Source organism: Sardina pilchardus, chromosome 17 (genome assembly GCF_963854185.1).
Source record: "Sardina pilchardus chromosome 17, fSarPil1.1, whole genome shotgun sequence".
Taxonomy (NCBI): Eukaryota; Metazoa; Chordata; class Actinopteri; order Clupeiformes; family Clupeidae; genus Sardina; species Sardina pilchardus.
Window position 1 is genome coordinate 700,505 of NC_085010.1, and position 24,511 is coordinate 725,015.

At 42.9% G+C, this 24,511-nt stretch overlaps 1 long non-coding RNA gene and 12 other non-coding genes across 13 annotated transcripts; 1 reads left to right on the plus strand and 12 right to left on the minus strand.

Annotated features, from left to right (window-relative positions):
• Positions 1 to 682: 682 nt before the first annotated feature.
• Positions 683 to 801, minus strand: LOC134063066 (5S ribosomal RNA). Its single transcript, XR_009935839.1, has one exon. It is a non-coding gene; the product is annotated as a 5S ribosomal RNA (ribosomal RNA).
• A 1,077-nt stretch (positions 802 to 1,878) lies between these two features.
• Positions 1,879 to 3,083, plus strand: LOC134062658 (uncharacterized). Its single transcript, XR_009935483.1, has 2 exons — positions 1,879 to 2,315; positions 2,933 to 3,083. It is a non-coding gene; the product is annotated as an uncharacterized LOC134062658 (long non-coding RNA).
• Positions 3,084 to 6,553: 3,470 nt separating this feature from the next.
• Positions 6,554 to 6,672, minus strand: LOC134063067 (5S ribosomal RNA). Its single transcript, XR_009935840.1, has one exon. It is a non-coding gene; the product is annotated as a 5S ribosomal RNA (ribosomal RNA).
• A 1,637-nt stretch (positions 6,673 to 8,309) lies between these two features.
• LOC134063068 (5S ribosomal RNA) lies at positions 8,310 to 8,428 on the minus strand. Its single transcript, XR_009935841.1, has one exon. It is a non-coding gene; the product is annotated as a 5S ribosomal RNA (ribosomal RNA).
• A 1,643-nt stretch (positions 8,429 to 10,071) lies between these two features.
• On the minus strand, positions 10,072 to 10,190 carry LOC134063069 (5S ribosomal RNA). The gene has a single exon (XR_009935842.1). It is a non-coding gene; the product is annotated as a 5S ribosomal RNA (ribosomal RNA).
• Positions 10,191 to 11,830: 1,640 nt separating this feature from the next.
• On the minus strand, positions 11,831 to 11,949 carry LOC134063070 (5S ribosomal RNA). Its single transcript, XR_009935843.1, has one exon. It is a non-coding gene; the product is annotated as a 5S ribosomal RNA (ribosomal RNA).
• A 1,641-nt stretch (positions 11,950 to 13,590) lies between these two features.
• LOC134063071 (5S ribosomal RNA) lies at positions 13,591 to 13,709 on the minus strand. Its single transcript, XR_009935844.1, has one exon. It is a non-coding gene; the product is annotated as a 5S ribosomal RNA (ribosomal RNA).
• Positions 13,710 to 15,349: 1,640 nt separating this feature from the next.
• LOC134063072 (5S ribosomal RNA) lies at positions 15,350 to 15,468 on the minus strand. The gene has a single exon (XR_009935845.1). It is a non-coding gene; the product is annotated as a 5S ribosomal RNA (ribosomal RNA).
• A 1,641-nt stretch (positions 15,469 to 17,109) lies between these two features.
• On the minus strand, positions 17,110 to 17,228 carry LOC134063074 (5S ribosomal RNA). Its single transcript, XR_009935847.1, has one exon. It is a non-coding gene; the product is annotated as a 5S ribosomal RNA (ribosomal RNA).
• A 1,637-nt stretch (positions 17,229 to 18,865) lies between these two features.
• Positions 18,866 to 18,984, minus strand: LOC134063075 (5S ribosomal RNA). The gene has a single exon (XR_009935848.1). It is a non-coding gene; the product is annotated as a 5S ribosomal RNA (ribosomal RNA).
• A 1,637-nt stretch (positions 18,985 to 20,621) lies between these two features.
• On the minus strand, positions 20,622 to 20,740 carry LOC134063076 (5S ribosomal RNA). The gene has a single exon (XR_009935849.1). It is a non-coding gene; the product is annotated as a 5S ribosomal RNA (ribosomal RNA).
• Positions 20,741 to 22,377: 1,637 nt separating this feature from the next.
• Positions 22,378 to 22,496, minus strand: LOC134063077 (5S ribosomal RNA). Its single transcript, XR_009935850.1, has one exon. It is a non-coding gene; the product is annotated as a 5S ribosomal RNA (ribosomal RNA).
• A 1,637-nt stretch (positions 22,497 to 24,133) lies between these two features.
• LOC134063078 (5S ribosomal RNA) lies at positions 24,134 to 24,252 on the minus strand. The gene has a single exon (XR_009935851.1). It is a non-coding gene; the product is annotated as a 5S ribosomal RNA (ribosomal RNA).
• Positions 24,253 to 24,511: the final 259 nt, after the last annotated feature.

The following is a 24,511-nucleotide window of genomic DNA, read 5'->3' on the forward strand; positions in this document are numbered from 1 at the left end:
TAGCAATATGGCGGCGCTCTTGCCGTACGTTCTAGAGTCCAATGCGGTGTCTATGTATATATGTCTATGGGCTATGTAGTAGCAACTGCTGTCAAGCAAAACTTCATGAAGCACGCTGATATTAGCTTTTCAAATATCAATTCGCTGTGCGTAAAAACAGGAACTTTGGTCACTCGCTCTACTCGGACATCCTGAAACGAGTAACCTACAGTTGTTCAGGAAAACACCACAATATCTGGGATGTCGACAGCCATGCAGACTGTAGGCTATTATCCATACTCAGGCAGTGTTGAAAAAATGACTTTGCAGCTCTTGGGCGAATGAACACAGCGAGACCGGGAATTGTACAAAACGGTGAAAACTAAAGGGACATAGAAAACAAAGCTGTCACCCCCAAAAAATAAGCTAAACATTCCAGATGAAAACAAGCACTAAAACTCCCCCAATCCGCCAACTGTTGACAGTCAACTCGTGCAATTTTGTTCGACCTGTTGCTGGCTTAGCCTATATTTCCTACCTATGCATTTAGTTATTTATTTATTTATTTATTTATTTATTTATTTAGCTTTCAAACGGAGGAAGCAAATATTCAAAGGGGTTGGAACATCTACGTACTAGGGAGCAGGCACGCACAGACAGACAGCCTGAAAAAAAAAAAGTTGCACTGGCTGATGGAGAGAAAAGCTTACGGCACCTGGTATTCCCAGGCGGTCTCCCATCCAAGTACTAACCAGGCCCGACGCTGCTTAGCTTCCGAGATCGGACGAGATCGGGCGTGTTCAGCGTGGTATGGCCGTAAGCGAAAGCAACCGGCCAAAGTAACCTACTTAAAGCTCCCCAACCCGGGTTGGAGACGCGTGTGTTGTGAAAGGTGAGGTACGCTACAGTATGTGTTCATGAAAACAAGGGCGCATTTTCCGCGTGGAGTTCAACTTTGAAAGTGAAGAATACAACAAATGGCATTTAAAACTTGGTAACATTTCCAATAACTGTTCCTTCTTTATCCTAAAAACGAAGGGTACTGACAGAAGAGTTTGGTTAGGCAAGTGCATATACTTTACTCACAGTTCAACACACATAGGGCAGTTTTATCTCTGATTAAAACGCTCACAGATTTGTTTAGAAGCTAAAGAAATTGTAATGGTGACATAGCATGGCAAAAACCACTTGGTGTACACCATTTGAAACTACCACAAGTAAATTAGAAAACGTCACTGGAGTAAAAAAAAAAAAAAAAGCTCAGCTTTTCAAACAAAGATGATACTCAAAGCTAAGGAGAGAAATCAGTGTCTGGCCATGCATGAGAATATAAAACCACTAAGTATTTGATGGGATATAAAAAATAAAAAAAAAAATCCTTTTTTTAAGCGGAGCGAAAACACAGGGGATGTTTCATTGGAGAGAACAGCCCTAATTTACAATTCATGAAATATAAGCTTCGTTTTAGAAACGTAGCCTCTCAATGAAAACAACGTACACATACCGGTCGGGATGCAGACGCTCCGAGTTGGGTCTCTGGCCAGTTAGGATTGCGCCTTCAGGTCATGTGTTGTGAAGAGGGTTGTTTCATGGATCCGCTTTGCTTCAACTTCGCCACGGAGAAAGTAAAAACAACTGCTCCAACTGCAGTTCTCTACTGGTGTGCTAGAGTCACTGGCAGCCAATGATCCATACATGTCCACAAATGTATATGGAGTTTCGTTTGTGCCAAAAAGTTCAAACAATACTTTTTCAAATTCAAACAAAAATCAATTAATCAAAATACCAAATACAAAATCTAAACAAAAAAAATAAAGTTGAAAAAAAAAATCTAAACTCGCAAACAAATTATTTGTGTAGTTGCAAAAAAAAACTGTTTGAATAACTTGTCTTTTGGTTTACAATAACAACAGTCATTTGCAGCGACATCATTCGTTTGTTTGCTCCTGGCTTTTTCAGTTTCGATTCTGGCTCTCGCGTTTGCGCTGCCTGTTTCTTTGCTTGCGATTCTGGCACAAACTTCACATGTGGGTGGGTGTCTGTGGGGTGCATTCCTATTGGCTGATGCGTTTTGACTGACAGCTTTACTATGGATTCAAGCGCAAGAGCTACCCACCTCCCCCCCAGGTAGTGGTGCAACGCTCTTTTTGGCCACTATGTACAGGTATATGCGATGTGGCGCTATTGAGCACAGTATGTCAACCGCCATATGAAGAAGAAGAAGATATTGACCACAGTAAGTAGTTCCGTGGAGCTAGCTACACCAAAGCCATCGATGGGCTACACGCGTTATGGACTCAAAACAATGGGTTTTCCTCACTACTCATTAACCCAAGGTAAGAAGTGTAATCTAATTTGTTATGGGTCTAATTTTCACGTTTATGTGGGATGTTATGGCGTAGTTGTTACAATACTGACGCTGGTTTTAAGGTATCAGATGGCTATCTTAGCATCGTAGGTTTGTCCACATACAAACGAGGCTTTTGATGAAATGTCGCACTACAGTAGCCTAAATTATGCATTCATACCATGTATTTATTTGTTCAGAAGTATATTGTTAATGTCCTCGCGTTATATAAGCGTATGTGTCCGATTATGTCATGAAATATCGCTATGTTGTCAACGGTAGTCTAGCATAGTATGAGCGCGATGGTGCGATCTATCTGTGGTCAGTTCATCAATGGCCCTGGCGATCTCTGGAGGTCCACTCTTTGTGAACGTTTGGAGACCACAGACATAGTGTAACCTTAGTTAGAGTATTGGTTCATTTGCCTGAGAAAGACCCAAGGGTCGAAACGTTACTTTTTGTAAACATGGGAGCTCAAGCAGTGTTGCCAACGTTACCTTCTTCTGTTACATCTCCCCAGGAAATGTTATTAAGCACTGTGACCAGCTCTGTCTTTTGATTAGTACATGTAATTTGTCTTTTGCTTGTGCTTGTGTGTTTGTGCAGAACAACTCATCGTGATGGAGCACCTGTACTCCCTGATACAGCAGGATCTGAGGGGATTCCTCAGACAGGACGCAGATGTGGATTGACAACATCCTGCAGTTTAACTTTATTAGAATAAGTGTTGTTTTGAATAAAGAACAATAAAATTGTACTACTTACTACATACTGTATGTTAACCTGACTCACCACTTGAGTTTCGTTCCACCTAGCTCCTCACATTCATCTGGAACTACTCCATTGGAAATGTATTTCAGAAGGCAGGGCCTTGTCAAAACACCTTTCATATGATTGGATAAACTAATTTATTGACATGCTACTACAACAGGGGTGGGCAAACTAAGGCCCAGGGGCCACATGCGGCCCTCTGCTCTGTTTCATGTGGCCCGCCATGAAGTCAAACACATACAATTAAATGTGGCCTGTTGTTACATAAACCTGATATACATCCATTACACAGCATGGTTTCATAACTGATGTGCTATGTTTGTCAATGAAAACAAGAGAACAGGCCGCACTATGCATAAGCAATCACCATTTATTCACACAGACGCGTTTCGGCGCTCTGCCTTCCCAGTATGTTTGTCAATACCATCATCAAGCTGTACTTTTGGGAACTCTGACTGAATAAATACATTTTTTTGGAAGGTAACATCACTTTTTCATTGCTTAATTAATCATAGCATATAAGCTTACCATTCTTAACATCCAACTACTTGGTAACTTTCTAATGTAGCTTGGCATTTTCTGCCTCTCGGATGCGCGCGCAGCCAGTATAGTTGGTAAACGAGAAACCTATGTATATCAACAATAACAGCAATATCAACAGTCACAACAGTGTCCACGTCCACTGGGTGTGCAAGGGACCAGGCAGAGTCAGCTAGTCATGTGCGGAGCATAGCTGTGTTTTTTGGTTTGTAAAGGACACAGCAGGAGAAGGGTGAGCTGGGTTTGTGGCGGCTGGAAGTCTGCAGGTGTGCAACGGACCGGGCAGAGCCAGCCGGGTGTGTGAGGGAGAGAGCAGCGTCTGTTGGGAGTGTGAAAGCCACAGATTTCAGAGCCACCCTGAGGGGCTGGGCAAAGCCTGCTCTGTGTGTTAGAGACACAACAGGATCTGTTGGGTGTGTGAGGGATGGGGTACAGCGCATTGTGTATGTGAGGGACACAGCTAGATCCATCGGGTGTGTGAGGGATGGGGTACAGCGCATTGTGTATGTGAGGGACACAGCTAGGTCCATCGGGTGTGCGAGGGGTGGGGCAGGGCAGAGCCTGCAGGTACTGTGGAGCAGAGTCTCTCAGGTATGTGAGGCACACAATAGGATCCACCAGGTGTGTGAAAGACGCAGCGGACTCTGTCTGGTGTGTGGTGCTGTGCTGCAGATGGAGAAGAGGCCGTCAGCTGTGCTGTGTTGTGCTGCAGATGAAACAGGGACCGATGGTTGTGATGGCAATGAAGCAGAGGTTGACCAAAGACTGTGTGGTGTGTATGGGACAGAGAAGAGGTCGGTTGAACAGGTCAAACTGCAGGATGTTGTCAATCCACATCTGCGTCCTGTCTGAGGAATCCCCTCAGATCCTGCTGTATCAGGGAGTACAGGTGCTCCATCACGATGAGCTTGTTCTGCACAAACACACAAGCACAAGCAAAAGACATGAGACATGTACTAATCAAAAGACAGAGCTGGTCACAGTGCTTAATAACATTTCCTGGGGAGATGTAACAGAAGAAGGTAACGTTGGCAACACTGCTTGAGCTCCCATGTTTACAAAAAGTAACGTTTCGACCCTTGGGTCTTTCTCAGGCAAATGAACCAATACTCTAACTAAGGTTATACTATGTCTGTGGTCTCCAAACGTTCACAAAGAGTGGACCTCCAGAGATCGCCAGGGCCATTGATGAACTGACCACAGATAGATCGCACCATCGCGCTCATACTATGCTAGACTACCGTTGACAACATAGCGATATTTCATGACATAATCGGACACATACGCTTATATAACGCGAGGACATTAACAATATACTTCTGAACAAATAAATACATGGTATGAATTCATAATTTAGGCTACTGTAGTGCGACATTTCATCAAAAGCCTCGTTTGTATGTGGACAAACCTACGATGCTAAGATAGCCATCTGATACCTTAAAACCAGCGTCAGTATTGTAACAACTACGCCATAACATCCCACATAAACGTGAAAATTAGACCCATAACAAATTAGATTACACTTCTTACCTTGGGTTAATGAGTAGTGAGGAAAACCCATTGTTTTGAGTCCATAACGCGTGTAGCCCATCGATGGCTTTGGTGTAGCTAGCTCCACGGAACTACTTACTGTGGTCAATATCTTCTTCTTCTTCATATGGCGGTTGACATACTGTGCTCAATAGCGCCACATCGCATATAACTGTACATAGTGGCCAAAAAGAGCGTTGCACCACTACCTGGGGGGGAGGTGGGTAGCTCTTGCGCTTGAATCCATAGTAAAGCTGTCAGTCAAAACGCATCAGCCAATAGGAATGCACCCCACAGACACCCACCCACATGTGAAGTTTGTGCCAGAATCGCAAGCAAAGAAACAGGCAGCGCAAACGCGAGAGCCAGAATCGAAACTGAAAAAGCCAGGAGCAAACAAACGAATGATGTCGCTGCAAATGACTGTTGTTATTGTAAACCAAAAGACAAGTTATTCAAACAGTTTTTTTTTGCAACTACACAAATAATTTGTTTGCGAGTTTAGATTTTTTTTTTCGACTTTATTTTTTTTGTTTAGATTTTGTATTTGGTATTTTGATTAATTGATTTTTGTTTGAATTTGAAAAAGTATTGTTTGAACTTTTTGGCACAAACGAAACTCCATAAAATGTACACTAACGACGGAAAGCGTGGCGCTCCCTCCGGCGACGGAGACGTGAATGAGCGCTTCTCCTTAGCGCACGGTTTATATAGGCCTTATACGTAATAGTAGACACACGTCAATCGAATGCTGCATCTAATACGACAACATAGGCTATGTAGTAGCAACTGCTGTCAAGCAAAACTTCATGAAGCACGCTGATATTAGCTTTTCAAATATCAATTCGCTGTGCGTAAAAACAGGAACTTTGGTCACTCGCTCTACTCGGACATCCTGAAACGAGTAACCTACAGTTGTTCAGGAAAACACCACAATATCTGGGATGTCGACAGCCATGCAGACTGTAGGCTATTATCCATACTCAGGCAGTGTTGAAAAAATGACTTTGCAGCTCTTGGGCGAATGAACACAGCGAGACCGGGAATTGTACAAAACGGTGAAAACTAAAGGGACATAGAAAACAAAGCTGTCACCCCCAAAAAATAAGCTAAACATTCCAGATGAAAACAAGCACTAAAACTCCCCCAATCCGCCAACTGTTGACAGTCAACTCGTGCAATTTTGTTCGACCTGTTGCTGGCTTAGCCTATATTTCCTACCTATGCATTTAGTTATTTATTTATTTATTTATTTATTTATTTATTTAGCTTTCAAACGGAGGAAGCAAATATTCAAAGGGGTTGGAACATCTACGTACTAGGGAGCAGGCACGCACAGACAGACAGCCTGAAAAAAAAAAAGTTGCACTGGCTGATGGAGAGAAAAGCTTACGGCACCTGGTATTCCCAGGCGGTCTCCCATCCAAGTACTAACCAGGCCCGACGCTGCTTAGCTTCCGAGATCGGACGAGATCGGGCGTGTTCAGCGTGGTATGGCCGTAAGCGAAAGCAACCGGCCAAAGTAACCTACTTAAAGCTCCCCAACCCGGGTTGGAGACGCGTGTGTTGTGAAAGGTGAGGTACGCTACAGTATGTGTTCATGAAAACAAGGGCGCATTTTCCGCGTGGAGTTCAACTTTGAAAGTGAAGAATACAACAAATGGCATTTAAAACTTGGTAACATTTCCAATAACTGTTCCTTCTTTATCCTAAAAACGAAGGGTACTGACAGAAGAGTTTGGTTAGGCAAGTGCATATACTTTACTCACAGTTCAACACACATAGGGCAGCTTTATCTCTGATTAAAACGCTCACAGATTTGTTTAGAAGCTAAAGAAATTGTAATGGTGACATAGCATGGCAAAAACCACTTGGTGTACACCATTTGAAACTACCACAAGTAAATTAGAAAACGTCACTGGAGTAAAAAAAAAAAAAAAAAGCTCAGCTTTTCAAACAAAGATGATACTCAAAGCTAAGGAGAGAAATCAGTGTCTGGCCATGCATGAGAATATAAAACCACTAAGTATTTGATGGGATATAAAAAATAAAAAAAAAATCCTTTTTTTAAGCGGAGCGAAAACACAGGGGATGTTTCATTGGAGAGAACAGCCCTAATTTACAATTCATGAAATATAAGCTTCGTTTTAGAAACGTAGCCTCTCAATGAAAACAACGTACACATACCGGTCGGGATGCAGACGCTCCGAGTTGGGTCTCTGGCCAGTTAGGATTGCGCCTTCAGGTCATGTGTTGTGAAGAGGGTTGTTTCATGGATCCGCTTTGCTTCAACTTCGCCACGGAGAAAGTAAAAACAACTGCTCCAACTGCAGTTCTCTACTGGTGTGCTAGAGTCACTGGCAGCCAATGATCCATACATGTCCACAAATGTACACTAACGACGGAAAGCGTGGCGCTCCCTCCGGCGACGGAGACGTGAATGAGCGCTTCTCCTTAGCGCACGGTTTATATAGGCCTTATACGTAATAGTAGACACACGTCAATCGAATGCTGCATCTAATACGACAACATAGGCTATGTAGTAGCAACTGCTGTCAAGCAAAACTTCATGAAGCACGCTGATATTAGCTTTTCAAATATCAATTCGCTGTGCGTAAAAACAGGAACTTTGGTCACTCGCTCTACTCGGACATCCTGAAACGAGTAACCTACAGTTGTTCAGGAAAACACCACAATATCTGGGATGTCGACAGCCATGCAGACTGTAGGCTATTATCCATACTCAGGCAGTGTTGAAAAAATGACTTTGCAGCTCTTGGGCGAATGAACACAGCGAGACCGGGAATTGTACAAAACGGTGAAAACTAAAGGGACATAGAAAACAAAGCTGTCACCCCCAAAAAATAAGCTAAACATTCCAGATGAAAACAAGCACTAAAACTCCCCCAATCCGCCAACTGTTGACAGTCAACTCGTGCAATTTTGTTCGACCTGTTGCTGGCTTAGCCTATATTTCCTACCTATGCATTTAGTTATTTATTTATTTATTTATTTATTTATTTTGCTTTCAAACGGAGGAAGCAAATATTCAAAGGGGTTGGAACATCTACGTACTAGGGAGCAGGCACGCACAGACAGACAGCCTGAAAAAAAAAAAGTTGCACTGGCTGATGGAGAGAAAAGCTTACGGCACCTGGTATTCCCAGGCGGTCTCCCATCCAAGTACTAACCAGGCCCGACGCTGCTTAGCTTCCGAGATCGGACGAGATCGGGCGTGTTCAGCGTGGTATGGCCGTAAGCGAAAGCAACCGGCCAAAGTAACCTACTTAAAGCTCCCCAACCCGGGTTGGAGACGCGTGTGTTGTGAAAGGTGAGGTACGCTACAGTATGTGTTCATGAAAACAAGGGCGCATTTTCCGCGTGGAGTTCAACTTTGAAAGTGAAGAATACAACAAATGGCATTTAAAACTTGGTAACATTTCCAATAACTGTTCCTTCTTTATCCTAAAAACGAAGGGTACTGACAGAAGAGTTTGGTTAGGCAAGTGCATATACTTTACTCACAGTTCAACACACATAGGGCAGCTTTATCTCTGATTAAAACGCTCACAGATTTGTTTAGAAGCTAAAGAAATTGTAATGGTGACATAGCATGGCAAAAACCACTTGGTGTACACCATTTGAAACTACCACAAGTAAATTAGAAAACGTCACTGGAGTAAAAAAAAAAAAAAAAGCTCAGCTTTTCAAACAAAGATGATACTCAAAGCTAAGGAGAGAAATCAGTGTCTGGCCATGCATGAGAATATAAAACCACTAAGTATTTGATGGGATATAAAAAATAAAAAAAAAAATCCTTTTTTTAAGCGGAGCGAAAACACAGGGGATGTTTCATTGGAGAGAACAGCCCTAATTTACAATTCATGAAATATAAGCTTCGTTTTAGAAACGTAGCCTCTCAATGAAAACAACGTACACATACCGGTCGGGATGCAGACGCTCCGAGTTGGGTCTCTGGCCAGTTAGGATTGCGCCTTCAGGTCATGTGTTGTGAAGAGGGTTGTTTCATGGATCCGCTTTGCTTCAACTTCGCCACGGAGAAAGTAAAAACAACTGCTCCAACTGCAGTTCTCTACTGGTGTGCTAGAGTCACTGGCAGCCAATGATCCATACATGTCCACAAATGTACACTAACGACGGAAAGCGTGGCGCTCCCTCCGGCGACGGAGACGTGAATGAGCGCTTCTCCTTAGCGCACGGTTTATATAGGCCTTATACGTAATAGTAGACACACGTCAATCGAATGCTGCATCTAATACGACAACATAGGCTATGTAGTAGCAACTGCTGTCAAGCAAAACTTCATGAAGCACGCTGATATTAGCTTTTCAAATATCAATTCGCTGTGCGTAAAAACAGGAACTTTGGTCACTCGCTCTACTCGGACATCCTGAAACGAGTAACCTACAGTTGTTCAGGAAAACACCACAATATCTGGGATGTCGACAGCCATGCAGACTGTAGGCTATTATCCATACTCAGGCAGTGTTGAAAAATGACTTTGCAGCTCTTGGGCGAATGAACACAGCGAGACCGGGAATTGTACAAAACGGTGAAAACTAAAGGGACATAGAAAACAAAGCTGTCACCCCCAAAAAATAAGCTAAACATTCCAGATGAAAACAAGCACTAAAACTCCCCCAATCCGCCAACTGTTGACAGTCAACTCGTGCAATTTTGTTCGACCTGTTGCTGGCTTAGCCTATATTTCCTACCTATGCATTTAGTTATTTATTTATTTATTTATTTATTTATTTATTTATTTAGCTTTCAAACGGAGGAAGCAAATATTCAAAGGGGTTGGAACATCTACGTACTAGGGAGCAGGCACGCACAGACAGACAGCCTGAAAAAAAAAAGTTGCACTGGCTGATGGAGAGAAAAGCTTACGGCACCTGGTATTCCCAGGCGGTCTCCCATCCAAGTACTAACCAGGCCCGACGCTGCTTAGCTTCCGAGATCGGACGAGATCGGGCGTGTTCAGCGTGGTATGGCCGTAAGCGAAAGCAACCGGCCAAAGTAACCTACTTAAAGCTCCCCAACCCGGGTTGGAGACGCGTGTGTTGTGAAAGGTGAGGTACGCTACAGTATGTGTTCATGAAAACAAGGGCGCATTTTCCGCGTGGAGTTCAACTTTGAAAGTGAAGAATACAACAAATGGCATTTAAAACTTGGTAACATTTCCAATAACTGTTCCTTCTTTATCCTAAAAACGAAGGGTACTGACAGAAGAGTTTGGTTAGGCAAGTGCATATACTTTACTCACAGTTCAACACACATAGGGCAGCTTTATCTCTGAATAAAATGCTCACAGATTTGTTTAGAAGCTAAAGAAATTGTAATGGTGACATAGCATGGCAAAAACCACTTGGTGTACACCATTTGAAACTACCACAAGTAAATTAGAAAACGTCACTGGAGTAAAAAAAAAAAAAAAAGCTCAGCTTTTCAAACAAAGATGATACTCAAAGCTAAGGAGAGAAATCAGTGTCTGGCCATGCATGAGAATATAAAACCACTAAGTATTTGATGGGATATAAAAAATAAAAAAAAAAACCTTTTTTTAAGCGGAGCGAAAACACAGGGGATGTTTCATTGGAGAGAACAACCCTAATTTACAATTCATGAAATATAAGCTTCGTTTTAGAAACGTAGCCTCTCAATGAAAACAACGTACACATACCGGTCGGGATGCAGACGCTCCGAGTTGGGTCTCTGGCCAGTTAGGATTGCGCCTTCAGGTCATGTGTTGTGAAGAGGGTTGTTTCATGGATCCGCTTTGCTTCAACTTCGCCACGGAGAAAGTAAAAACAACTGCTCCAACTGCAGTTCTCTACTGGTGTGCTAGAGTCACTGGCAGCCAATGATCCATACATGTCCACAAATGTACACTAACGACGGAAAGCGTGGCGCTCCCTCCGGCGACGGAGACGTGAATGAGCGCTTCTCCTTAGCGCACGGTTTATATAGGCCTTATACGTAATAGTAGACACACGTCAATCGAATGCTGCATCTAATACGACAACATAGGCTATGTAGTAGCAACTGCTGTCAAGCAAAACTTCATGAAGCACGCTGATATTAGCTTTTCAAATATCAATTCGCTGTGCGTAAAAACAGGAACTTTGGTCACTCGCTCTACTCGGACATCCTGAAACGAGTAACCTACAGTTGTTCAGGAAAACACCACAATATCTGGGATGTCGACAGCCATGCAGACTGTAGGCTATTATCCATACTCAGGCAGTGTTGAAAAAATGACTTTGCAGCTCTTGGGCGAATGAACACAGCGAGACCGGGAATTGTACAAAACGGTGAAAACTAAAGGGACATAGAAAACAAAGCTGTCACCCCCAAAAAATAAGCTAAACATTCCAGATGAAAACAAGCACTAAAACTCCCCCAATCCGCCAACTGTTGACAGTCAACTCGTGCAATTTTGTTCGACCTGTTGCTGGCTTAGCCTATATTTCCTACCTATGCATTTAGTTATTTATTTATTTATTTATTTATTTATTTATTTAGCTTTCAAACGGAGGAAGCAAATATTCAAAGGGGTTGGAACATCTACGTACTAGGGAGCAGGCACGCACAGACAGACAGCCTGAAAAAAAAAAAGTTGCACTGGCTGATGGAGAGAAAAGCTTACGGCACCTGGTATTCCCAGGCGGTCTCCCATCCAAGTACTAACCAGGCCCGACGCTGCTTAGCTTCCGAGATCGGACGAGATCGGGCGTGTTCAGCGTGGTATGGCCGTAAGCGAAAGCAACCGGCCAAAGTAACCTACTTAAAGCTCCCCAACCCGGGTTGGAGACGCGTGTGTTGTGAAAGGTGAGGTACGCTACAGTATGTGTTCATGAAAACAAGGGCGCATTTTCCGCGTGGAGTTCAACTTTGAAAGTGAAGAATACAACAAATGGCATTTAAAACTTGGTAACATTTCCAATAACTGTTCCTTCTTTATCCTAAAAACGAAGGGTACTGACAGAAGAGTTTGGTTAGGCAAGTGCATATACTTTACTCACAGTTCAACACACATAGGGCAGCTTTATCTCTGATTAAAACGCTCACAGATTTGTTTAGAAGCTAAAGAAATTGTAATGGTGACATAGCATGGCAAAAACCACTTGGTGTACACCATTTGAAACTACCACAAGTAAATTAGAAAACGTCACTGGAGTAAAAAAAAAAAAAAAAAGCTCAGCTTTTCAAACAAAGATGATACTCAAAGCTAAGGAGAGAAATCAGTGTCTGGCCATGCATGAGAATATAAAACCACTAAGTATTTGATGGGATATAAAAAATAAAAAAAAAATCCTTTTTTTAAGCGGAGCGAAAACACAGGGGATGTTTCATTGGAGAGAACAACCCTAATTTACAATTCATGAAATATAAGCTTCGTTTTAGAAACGTAGCCTCTCAATGAAAACAACGTACACATACCGGTCGGGATGCAGACGCTCCGAGTTGGGTCTCTGGCCAGTTAGGATTGCGCCTTCAGGTCATGTGTTGTGAAGAGGGTTGTTTCATGGATCCGCTTTGCTTCAACTTCGCCACGGAGAAAGTAAAAACAACTGCTCCAACTGCAGTTCTCTACTGGTGTGCTAGAGTCACTGGCAGCCAATGATCCATACATGTCCACAAATGTACACTAACGACGGAAAGCGTGGCGCTCCCTCCGGCGACGGAGACGTGAATGAGCGCTTCTCCTTAGCGCACGGTTTATATAGGCCTTATACGTAATAGTAGACACACGTCAATCGAATGCTGCATCTAATACGACAACATAGGCTATGTAGTAGCAACTGCTGTCAAGCAAAACTTCATGAAGCACGCTGATATTAGCTTTTCAAATATCAATTCGCTGTGCGTAAAAACAGGAACTTTGGTCACTCGCTCTACTCGGACATCCTGAAACGAGTAACCTACAGTTGTTCAGGAAAACACCACAATATCTGGGATGTCGACAGCCATGCAGACTGTAGGCTATTATCCATACTCAGGCAGTGTTGAAAAAATGACTTTGCAGCTCTTGGGCGAATGAACACAGCGAGACCGGGAATTGTACAAAACGGTGAAAACTAAAGGGACATAGAAAACAAAGCTGTCACCCCCAAAAAATAAGCTAAACATTCCAGATGAAAACAAGCACTAAAACTCCCCCAATCCGCCAACTGTTGACAGTCAACTCGTGCAATTTTGTTCGACCTGTTGCTGGCTTAGCCTATATTTCCTACCTATGCATTTAGTTATTTATTTATTTATTTATTTATTTATTTATTTAGCTTTCAAACGGAGGAAGCAAATATTCAAAGGGGTTGGAACATCTACGTACTAGGGAGCAGGCACGCACAGACAGACAGCCTGAAAAAAAAAAAGTTGCACTGGCTGATGGAGAGAAAAGCTTACGGCACCTGGTATTCCCAGGCGGTCTCCCATCCAAGTACTAACCAGGCCCGACGCTGCTTAGCTTCCGAGATCGGACGAGATCGGGCGTGTTCAGCGTGGTATGGCCGTAAGCGAAAGCAACCGGCCAAAGTAACCTACTTAAAGCTCCCCAACCCGGGTTGGAGACGCGTGTGTTGTGAAAGGTGAGGTACGCTACAGTATGTGTTCATGAAAACAAGGGCGCATTTTCCGCGTGGAGTTCAACTTTGAAAGTGAAGAATACAACAAATGGCATTTAAAACTTGGTAACATTTCCAATAACTGTTCCTTCTTTATCCTAAAAACGAAGGGTACTGACAGAAGAGTTTGGTTAGGCAAGTGCATATACTTTACTCACAGTTCAACACACATAGGGCAGCTTTATCTCTGAATAAAATGCTCACAGATTTGTTTAGAAGCTAAAGAAATTGTAATGGTGACATAGCATGGCAAAAACCACTTGGTGTACACCATTTGAAACTACCACAAGTAAATTAGAAAACGTCACTGGAGTAAAAAAAAAAAAAAAAGCTCAGCTTTTCAAACAAAGATGATACTCAAAGCTAAGGAGAGAAATCAGTGTCTGGCCATGCATGAGAATATAAAACCACTAAGTATTTGATGGGATATAAAAAATAAAAAAAAAAACCTTTTTTTAAGCGGAGCGAAAACACAGGGGATGTTTCATTGGAGAGAACAACCCTAATTTACAATTCATGAAATATAAGCTTCGTTTTAGAAACGTAGCCTCTCAATGAAAACAACGTACACATACCGGTCGGGATGCAGACGCTCCGAGTTGGGTCTCTGGCCAGTTAGGATTGCGCCTTCAGGTCATGTGTTGTGAAGAGGGTTGTTTCATGGATCCGCTTTGCTTCAACTTCGCCACGGAGAAAGTAAAAACAACTGCTCCAACTGCAGTTCTCTACTGGTGTGCTAGAGTCACTGGCAGCCAATGATCCATACATGTCCACAAATGTACACTAACGACGGAAAGCGTGGCGCTCCCTCCGGCGACGGAGACGTGAATGAGCGCTTCTCCTTAGCGCACGGTTTATATAGGCCTTATACGTAATAGTAGACACACGTCAATCGAATGCTGCATCTAATACGACAACATAGGCTATGTAGTAGCAACTGCTGTCAAGCAAAACTTCATGAAGCACGCTGATATTAGCTTTTCAAATATCAATTCGCTGTGCGTAAAAACAGGAACTTTGGTCACTCGCTCTACTCGGACATCCTGAAACGAGTAACCTACAGTTGTTCAGGAAAACACCACAATATCTGGGATGTCGACAGCCATGCAGACTGTAGGCTATTATCCATACTCAGGCAGTGTTGAAAAAATGACTTTGCAGCTCTTGGGCGAATGAACACAGCGAGACCGGGAATTGTACAAAACGGTGAAAACTAAAGGGACATAGAAAACAAAGCTGTCACCCCCAAAAAATAAGCTAAACATTCCAGATGAAAACAAGCACTAAAACTCCCCCAATCCGCCAACTGTTGACAGTCAACTCGTGCAATTTTGTTCGACCTGTTGCTGGCTTAGCCTATATTTCCTACCTATGCATTTAGTTATTTATTTATTTATTTATTTATTTATTTATTTAGCTTTCAAACGGAGGAAGCAAATATTCAAAGGGGTTGGAACATCTACGTACTAGGGAGCAGGCACGCACAGACAGACAGCCTGAAAAAAAAAAAGTTGCACTGGCTGATGGAGAGAAAAGCTTACGGCACCTGGTATTCCCAGGCGGTCTCCCATCCAAGTACTAACCAGGCCCGACGCTGCTTAGCTTCCGAGATCGGACGAGATCGGGCGTGTTCAGCGTGGTATGGCCGTAAGCGAAAGCAACCGGCCAAAGTAACCTACTTAAAGCTCCCCAACCCGGGTTGGAGACGCGTGTGTTGTGAAAGGTGAGGTACGCTACAGTATGTGTTCATGAAAACAAGGGCGCATTTTCCGCGTGGAGTTCAACTTTGAAAGTGAAGAATACAACAAATGGCATTTAAAACTTGGTAACATTTCCAATAACTGTTCCTTCTTTATCCTAAAAACGAAGGGTACTGACAGAAGAGTTTGGTTAGGCAAGTGCATATACTTTACTCACAGTTCAACACACATAGGGCAGCTTTATCTCTGATTAAAACGCTCACAGATTTGTTTAGAAGCTAAAGAAATTGTAATGGTGACATAGCATGGCAAAAACCACTTGGTGTACACCATTTGAAACTACCACAAGTAAATTAGAAAACGTCACTGGAGTAAAAAAAAAAAAAAAAAGCTCAGCTTTTCAAACAAAGATGATACTCAAAGCTAAGGAGAGAAATCAGTGTCTGGCCATGCATGAGAATATAAAACCACTAAGTATTTGATGGGATATAAAAAATAAAAAAAAAATCCTTTTTTTAAGCGGAGCGAAAACACAGGGGATGTTTCATTGGAGAGAACAACCCTAATTTACAATTCATGAAATATAAGCTTCGTTTTAGAAACGTAGCCTCTCAATGAAAACAACGTACACATACCGGTCGGGATGCAGACGCTCCGAGTTGGGTCTCTGGCCAGTTAGGATTGCGCCTTCAGGTCATGTGTTGTGAAGAGGGTTGTTTCATGGATCCGCTTTGCTTCAACTTCGCCACGGAGAAAGTAAAAACAACTGCTCCAACTGCAGTTCTCTACTGGTGTGCTAGAGTCACTGGCAGCCAATGATCCATACATGTCCACAAATGTACACTAACGACGGAAAGCGTGGCGCTCCCTCCGGCGACGGAGACGTGAATGAGCGCTTCTCCTTAGCGCACGGTTTATATAGGCCTTATACGTAATAGTAGACACACGTCAATCGAATGCTGCATCTAATACGACAACATAGGCTATGTAGTAGCAACTGCTGTCAAGCAAAACTTCATGAAGCACGCTGATATTAGCTTTTCAAATATCAATTCGCTGTGCGTAAAAACAGGAACTTTGGTCACTCGCTCTACTCGGACATCCTGAAACGAGTAACCTACAGTTGTTCAGGAAAACACCACAATATCTGGGATGTCGACAGCCATGCAGACTGTAGGCTATTATCCATACTCAGGCAGTGTTGAAAAAATGACTTTGCAGCTCTTGGGCGAATGAACACAGCGAGACCGGGAATTGTACAAAACGGTGAAAACTAAAGGGAAATAGAAAACAAAGCTGTCACCCCCAAAAAATAAGCTAAACATTCCAGATGAAAACAAGCACTAAAACTCCCCCAATCCGCCAACTGTTGACAGTCAACTCGTGCAATTTTGTTCGACCTGTTGCTGGCTTAGCCTATATTTCCTACCTATGCATTTAGTTATTTATTTATTTATTTATTTATTTATTTATTTAGCTTTCAAACGGAGGAAGCAAATATTCAAAGGGGTTGGAACATCTACGTACTAGGGAGCAGGCACGCACAGACAGACAGCCTGAAAAAAAAAAAGTTGCACTGGCTGATGGAGAGAAAAGCTTACGGCACCTGGTATTCCCAGGCGGTCTCCCATCCAAGTACTAACCAGGCCCGACGCTGCTTAGCTTCCGAGATCGGACGAGATCGGGCGTGTTCAGCGTGGTATGGCCGTAAGCGAAAGCAACCGGCCAAAGTAACCTACTTAAAGCTCCCCAACCCGGGTTGGAGACGCGTGTGTTGTGAAAGGTGAGGTACGCTACAGTATGTGTTCATGAAAACAAGGGCGCATTTTCCGCGTGGAGTTCAACTTTGAAAGTGAAGAATACAACAAATGGCATTTAAAACTTGGTAACATTTCCAATAACTGTTCCTTCTTTATCCTAAAAACGAAGGGTACTGACAGAAGAGTTTGGTTAGGCAAGTGCATATACTTTACTCACAGTTCAACACACATAGGGCAGCTTTATCTCTGATTAAAACGCTCACAGATTTGTTTAGAAGCTAAAGAAATTGTAATGGTGACATAGCATGGCAAAAACCACTTGGTGTACACCATTTGAAACTACCACAAGTAAATTAGAAAACCTCACTGGAGTAAAAAAAAAAAAAAAAAGCTCAGCTTTTCAAACAAAGATGATACTCAAAGCTAAGGAGAGAAATCAGTGTCTGGCCATGCATGAGAATATAAAACCACTAAGTATTTGATGGGATATAAAAAATAAAAAAAAAATCCTTTTTTTAAGCGGAGCGAAAACACAGGGGATGTTTCATTGGAGAGAACAGCCCTAATTTACAATTCATGAAATATAAGCTTCGTTTTAGAAACGTAGCCTCTCAATGAAAACAACGTACACATACCGGTCGGGATGCAGACGCTCCGAGTTGGGTCTCTGGCCAGTTAGGATTGCGCCTTCAGGTCATGTGTTGTGAAGAGGGTTGTTTCATGGATCCGCTTTGCTTCAACTTCGCCACGGAGAAAGTAAAAACAACTGCTCCAACTGCAGTTCTCTACTGGTGTGCTAGAGTCACTGGCAGCCAATGATCCATACATGTCCACAAATGTACACTAACGACGGAAAGCGTGGCGCTCCCTCCGGCGACGGAGACGTGAATGAGCGCTTCTCCTTAGCGCACGGTTTATATAGGCCTTATACGTAATAGTAGACACACGTCAATCGAATGCTGCATCTAATACGACAACATAGGCTATGTAGTAGCAACTGCTGTCAAGCAAAACTTCAGGAAGCACGCTGATATTAGCTTTTCAAATATCAATTCGCTGTGCGTAAAAACAGGAACTTTGGTCACTCGCTCTACTCGGACATCCTGAAACGAGTAACCTACAGTTGTTCAGGAAAACACCACAATATCTGGGATGTCGACAGCCATGCAGACTGTAGGCTATTATCCATACTCAGGCAGTGTTGAAAAAATGACTTTGCAGCTCTTGGGCGAATGAACACAGCGAGACCGGGAATTGTACAAAACGGTGAAAACTAAAGGGACATAGAAAACAAAGCTGTCACCCCCAAAAAATAAGCTAAACATTCCAGATGAAAACAAGCACTAAAACTCCCCCAATCCGCCAACTGTTGACAGTCAACTCGTGCAATTTTGTTCGACCTGTTGCTGGCTTAGCCTATATTTCCTACCTATGCATTTAGTTATTTATTTATTTATTTATTTATTTATTTTGCTTTCAAACGGAGGAAGCAAATATTCAAAGGGGTTGGAACATCTACGTACTAGGGAGCAGGCACGCACAGACAGACAGCCTGAAAAAAAAAAAGTTGCACTGGCTGATGGAGAGAAAAGCTTACGGCACCTGGTATTCCCAGGCGGTCTCCCATCCAAGTACTAACCAGGCCCGACGCTGCTTAGCTTCCGAGATCGGACGAGATCGGGCGTGTTCAGCGTGGTATGGCCGTAAGCGAAAGCAACCGGCCAAAGTAACCTACTTAAAGCTCCCCAACCCGGGTTGGAGACGCGTGTGTTGTGAAAGGTGAGGTACGCTACAGTATGTGTTCATGAAAACAAGGGCGCATTTTCCGCGTGGAGTTCAACTTTGAAAGTGAAGAATACAACAAATGGCATTTAAAACTTGGTAACATTTCCAATAACTGTTCCTTCTTTATCCTAAAAACGAAGGGTACTGACAGAAGAGTTTGGTTAGGCAAGTGCATATACTTTACTCACAGTTCAACACACATAGGGCAGCTTTATCTCTGATTAAAACGCTCACAGATTTGTTTAGAAGCTAAAGAAATTGTAATGGTGACATAGCATGGCAAAAACCACTTGGTGTACACCATTTGAAACTACCACAAGTAAATTAGAAAACGTCACTGGAGTAAAAAAAAAAAAAAAAAGCTCAGCTTTTCAAACAAAGATGATACTCAAAGCTAAGGAGAGAAATCAGTGTCTGGCCATGCATGAGAATATAAAACCACTAAGTATTTGATGGGATATAAAAAATAAAAAAAAAATCCTTTTTTTAAGCGGAGCGAAAACACAGGGGATGTTTCATTGGAGAGAACAACCCTAATTTACAATTCATGAAATATAAGCTTCGTTTTAGAAACGTAGCCTCTCAATGAAAACAACGTACACATACCGGTCGGGATGCAGACGCTCCGAGTTGGGTCTCTGGCCAGTTAGGATTGCGCCTTCAGGTCATGTGTTGTGAAGAGGGTTGTTTCATGGATCCGCTTTGCTTCAACTTCGCCACGGAGAAAGTAAAAACAACTGCTCCAACTGCAGTTCTCTACTGGTGTGCTAGAGTCACTGGCAGCCAATGATCCATACATGTCCACAAATGTACACTAACGACGGAAAGCGTGGCGCTCCCTCCGGCGACGGAGACGTGAATGAGCGCTTCTCCTTAGCGCACGGTTTATATAGGCCTTATACGTAATAGTAGACACACGTCAATCGAATGCTGCATCTAATACGACAACATAGGCTATGTAGTAGCAACTGCTGTCAAGCAAAACTTCATGAAGCACGCTGATATTATCTTTTCAAATATCTATTCGCTGTGCGTAAAAACAGGAACTTTGGTCACTCGCTCTACTCGGACATCCTGAAACGAGTAACCTACAGTTGTTCAGGAAAACACCACAATATCTGGGATGTCGACAGCCATGCAGACTGTAGGCTATTATCCATACTCAGGCAGTGTTGAAAAAATGACTTTGCAGCTCTTGGGCGAATGAACACAGCGAGACCGGGAATTGTACAAAACGGTGAAAACTAAAGGGACATAGAAAACAAAGCTGTCACCCCCAAAAAATAAGCTAAACATTCCAGATGAAAACAAGCACTAAAACTCCCCCAATCCGCCAACTGTTGACAGTCAACTCGTGCAATTTTGTTCGACCTGTTGCTGGCTTAGCCTATATTTCCTACCTATGCATTTAGTTATTTATTTATTTATTTATTTATTTATTTTGCTTTCAAACGGAGGAAGCAAATATTCAAAGGGGTTGGAACATCTACGTACTAGGGAGCAGGCACGCACAGACAGACAGCCTGAAAAAAAAAAAGTTGCACTGGCTGATGGAGAGAAAAGCTTACGGCACCTGGTATTCCCAGGCGGTCTCCCATCCAAGTACTAACCAGGCCCGACGCTGCTTAGCTTCCGAGATCGGACGAGATCGGGCGTGTTCAGCGTGGTATGGCCGTAAGCGAAAGCAACCGGCCAAAGTAACCTACTTAAAGCTCCCCAACCCGGGTTGGAGACGCGTGTGTTGTGAAAGGTGAGGTACGCTACAGTATGTGTTCATGAAAACAAGGGCGCATTTTCCGCGTGGAGTTCAACTTTGAAAGTGAAGAATACAACAAATGGCATTTAAAACTTGGTAACATTTCCAATAACTGTTCCTTCTTTATCCTAAAAACGAAGGGTACTGACAGAAGAGTTTGGTTAGGCAAGTGCATATACTTTACTCACAGTTCAACACACATAGGGCAGCTTTATCTCTGATTAAAACGCTCACAGATTTGTTTAGAAGCTAAAGAAATTGTAATGGTGACATAGCATGGCAAAAACCACTTGGTGTACACCATTTGAAACTACCACAAGTAAATTAGAAAACGTCACTGGAGTAAAAAAAAAAAAAAAAGCTCAGCTTTTCAAACAAAGATGATACTCAAAGCTAAGGAGAGAAATCAGTGTCTGGCCATGCATGAGAATATAAAACCACTAAGTATTTGATGGGATATAAAAAATAAAATAAAAAATCCTTTTTTTAAGCGGAGCGAAAACACAGGGGATGTTTCATTGGAGAGAAAAGCCCTAATTTACAATTCATGAAATATAAGCTTCGTTTTAGAAACGTAGCCTCTCAATGAAAACAACGTACACATACCGGTCGGGATGCAGACGCTCCGAGTTGGGTCTCTGGCCAGTTAGGATTGCGCCTTCAGGTCATGTGTTGTGAAGAGGGTTGTTTCATGGATCCGCTTTGCTTCAACTTCGCCACGGAGAAAGTAAAAACAACTGCTCCAACTGCAGTTCTCTACTGGTGTGCTAGAGTCACTGGCAGCCAATGATCCATACATGTCCACAAATGTACACTAACGACGGAAAGCGTGGCGCTCCTTCCGGCGACGGAGACGTGAATGAGCGCTTCTCCTTAGCGCACGGTTTATATAGGCCTTATACGTAATAGTAGACACACGTCAATCGAATGCTGCATCTAATACGACAACATAGGCTATGTAGTAGCAACTGCTGTCAAGCAAAACTTCATGAAGCACGCTGATATTAGCTTTTCAAATATCAATTCGCTGTGCGTAAAAACAGGAACTTTGGTCACTCGCTCTACTCGGACATCCTGAAACGAGTAACCTACAGTTGTTCAGGAAAACACCACAATATCTGGGATGTCGACAGCCATGCAGACTGTAGGCTATTATCCATACTCAGGCAGTGTTGAAAAAATGACTTTGCAGCTCTTGGGCGAATGAACACAGCGAGACCGGGAATTGTACAAAACGGTGAAAACTAAAAGGACATAGAAAACAAAGCTGTCACCCCCAAAAAATAAGCTAAACATTCCAGATGAAAACAAGCACTAAAACTCCCCCAATCCGCCAACTGTTGACAGTCAACTCGTGCAATTTTGTTCGACCTGTTGCTGGCTTAGCCTATATTTCCTACCTATGCATTTAGTTATTTATTTATTTATTTATTTATTTATTTAGCTTTCAAACGGAGGAAGCAAATATTCAAAGGGGTTGGAACATCTACGTACTAGGGAGCAGGCACGCACAGACAGACAGCCTGAAAAAAAAAAAGTTGCACTGGCTGATGGAGAGAAAAGCTTACGGCACCTGGTATTCCCAGGCGGTCTCCCATCCAAGTACTAACCAGGCCCGACGCTGCTTAGCTTCCGAGATCGGACGAGATCGGGCGTGTTCAGCGTGGTATGGCCGTAAGCGAAAGCAACCGGCCAAAGTAACCTACTTAAAGCTCCCCAACCCGGGTTGGAGACGCGTGTGTTGTGAAAGGTGAGGTACGCTACAGTATGTGTTCATGAAAACAAGGGCGCATTTTCCGCGTGGAGTTCAACTTTGAAAGTGAAGAATACAACAAATGGCATTTAAAACTTGGTAACATTTCCAATAACTGTTCCTTCTTTATCCTAAAAACGAAGGGTACTGACAGAAGAGTTTGGTTAGGCAAGTGCATATACTTTACTCACAGTTCAACACACATAGGGCAGCTTTATCTCTGATTAAAACGCTCACAGATTTGTTTAGAAGCTAAAGAAATTGTAATGGTGACATAGCATGGCAAAAACCACTTGGTGTACACCATTTGAAACTACCACAAGTAAATTAGAAAACGTCACTGGAGTAAAAAAAAAAAAAAAAAGCTCAGCTTTTCAAACAAAGATGATACTCAAAGCTAAGGAGAGAAATCAGTGTCTGGCCATGCATGAGAATATAAAACCACTAAGTATTTGATGGGATATAAAAAATAAAAAAAAAATCCTTTTTTTAAGCGGAGCGAAAACACAGGGGATGTTTCATTGGAGAGAACAACCCTAATTTACAATTCATGAAATATAAGCTTCGTTTTAGAAACGTAGCCTCTCAATGAAAACAACGTACACATACCGGTCGGGATGCAGACGCTCCGAGTTGGGTCTCTGGCCAGTTAGGATTGCGCCTTCAGGTCATGTGTTGTGAAGAGGGTTGTTTCATGGATCCGCTTTGCTTCAACTTCGCCACGGAGAAAGTAAAAACAACTGCTCCAACTGCAGTTCTCTACTGGTGTGCTAGAGTCACTGGCAGCCAATGATCCATACATGTCCACAAATGTACACTAACGACGGAAAGCGTGGCGCTCCCTCCGGCGACGGAGACGTGAATGAGCGCTTCTCCTTAGCGCACGGTTTATATAGGCCTTATACGTAATAGTAGACACACGTCAATCGAATGCTGCATCTAATACGACAACATAGGCTATGTAGTAGCAACTGCTGTCAAGCAAAACTTCATGAAGCACGCTGATATTATCTTTTCAAATATCTATTCGCTGTGCGTAAAAACAGGAACTTTGGTCACTCGCTCTACTCGGACATCCTGAAACGAGTAACCTACAGTTGTTCAGGAAAACACCACAATATCTGGGATGTCGACAGCCATGCAGACTGTAGGCTATTATCCATACTCAGGCAGTGTTGAAAAAATGACTTTGCAGCTCTTGGGCGAATGAACACAGCGAGACCGGGAATTGTACAAAACGGTGAAAACTAAAGGGACATAGAAAACAAAGCTGTCACCCCCAAAAAATAAGCTAAACATTCCAGATGAAAACAAGCACTAAAACTCCCCCAATCCGCCAACTGTTGACAGTCAACTCGTGCAATTTTGTTCGACCTGTTGCTGGCTTAGCCTATATTTCCTACCTATGCATTTAGTTATTTATTTATTTATTTATTTATTTATTTTGCTTTCAAACGGAGGAAGCAAATATTCAAAGGGGTTGGAACATCTACGTACTAGGGAGCAGGCACGCACAGACAGACAGCCTGAAAAAAAAAAAGTTGCACTGGCTGATGGAGAGAAAAGCTTACGGCACCTGGTATTCCCAGGCGGTCTCCCATCCAAGTACTAACCAGGCCCGACGCTGCTTAGCTTCCGAGATCGGACGAGATCGGGCGTGTTCAGCGTGGTATGGCCGTAAGCGAAAGCAACCGGCCAAAGTAACCTACTTAAAGCTCCCCAACCCGGGTTGGAGACGCGTGTGTTGTGAAAGGTGAGGTACGCTACAGTATGTGTTCATGAAAACAAGGGCGCATTTTCCGCGTGGAGTTCAACTTTGAAAGTGAAGAATACAACAAATGGCATTTAAAACTTGGTAACATTTCCAATAACTGTTCCTTCTTTATCCTAAAAACGAAGGGTACTGACAGAAGAGTTTGGTTAGGCAAGTGCATATACTTTA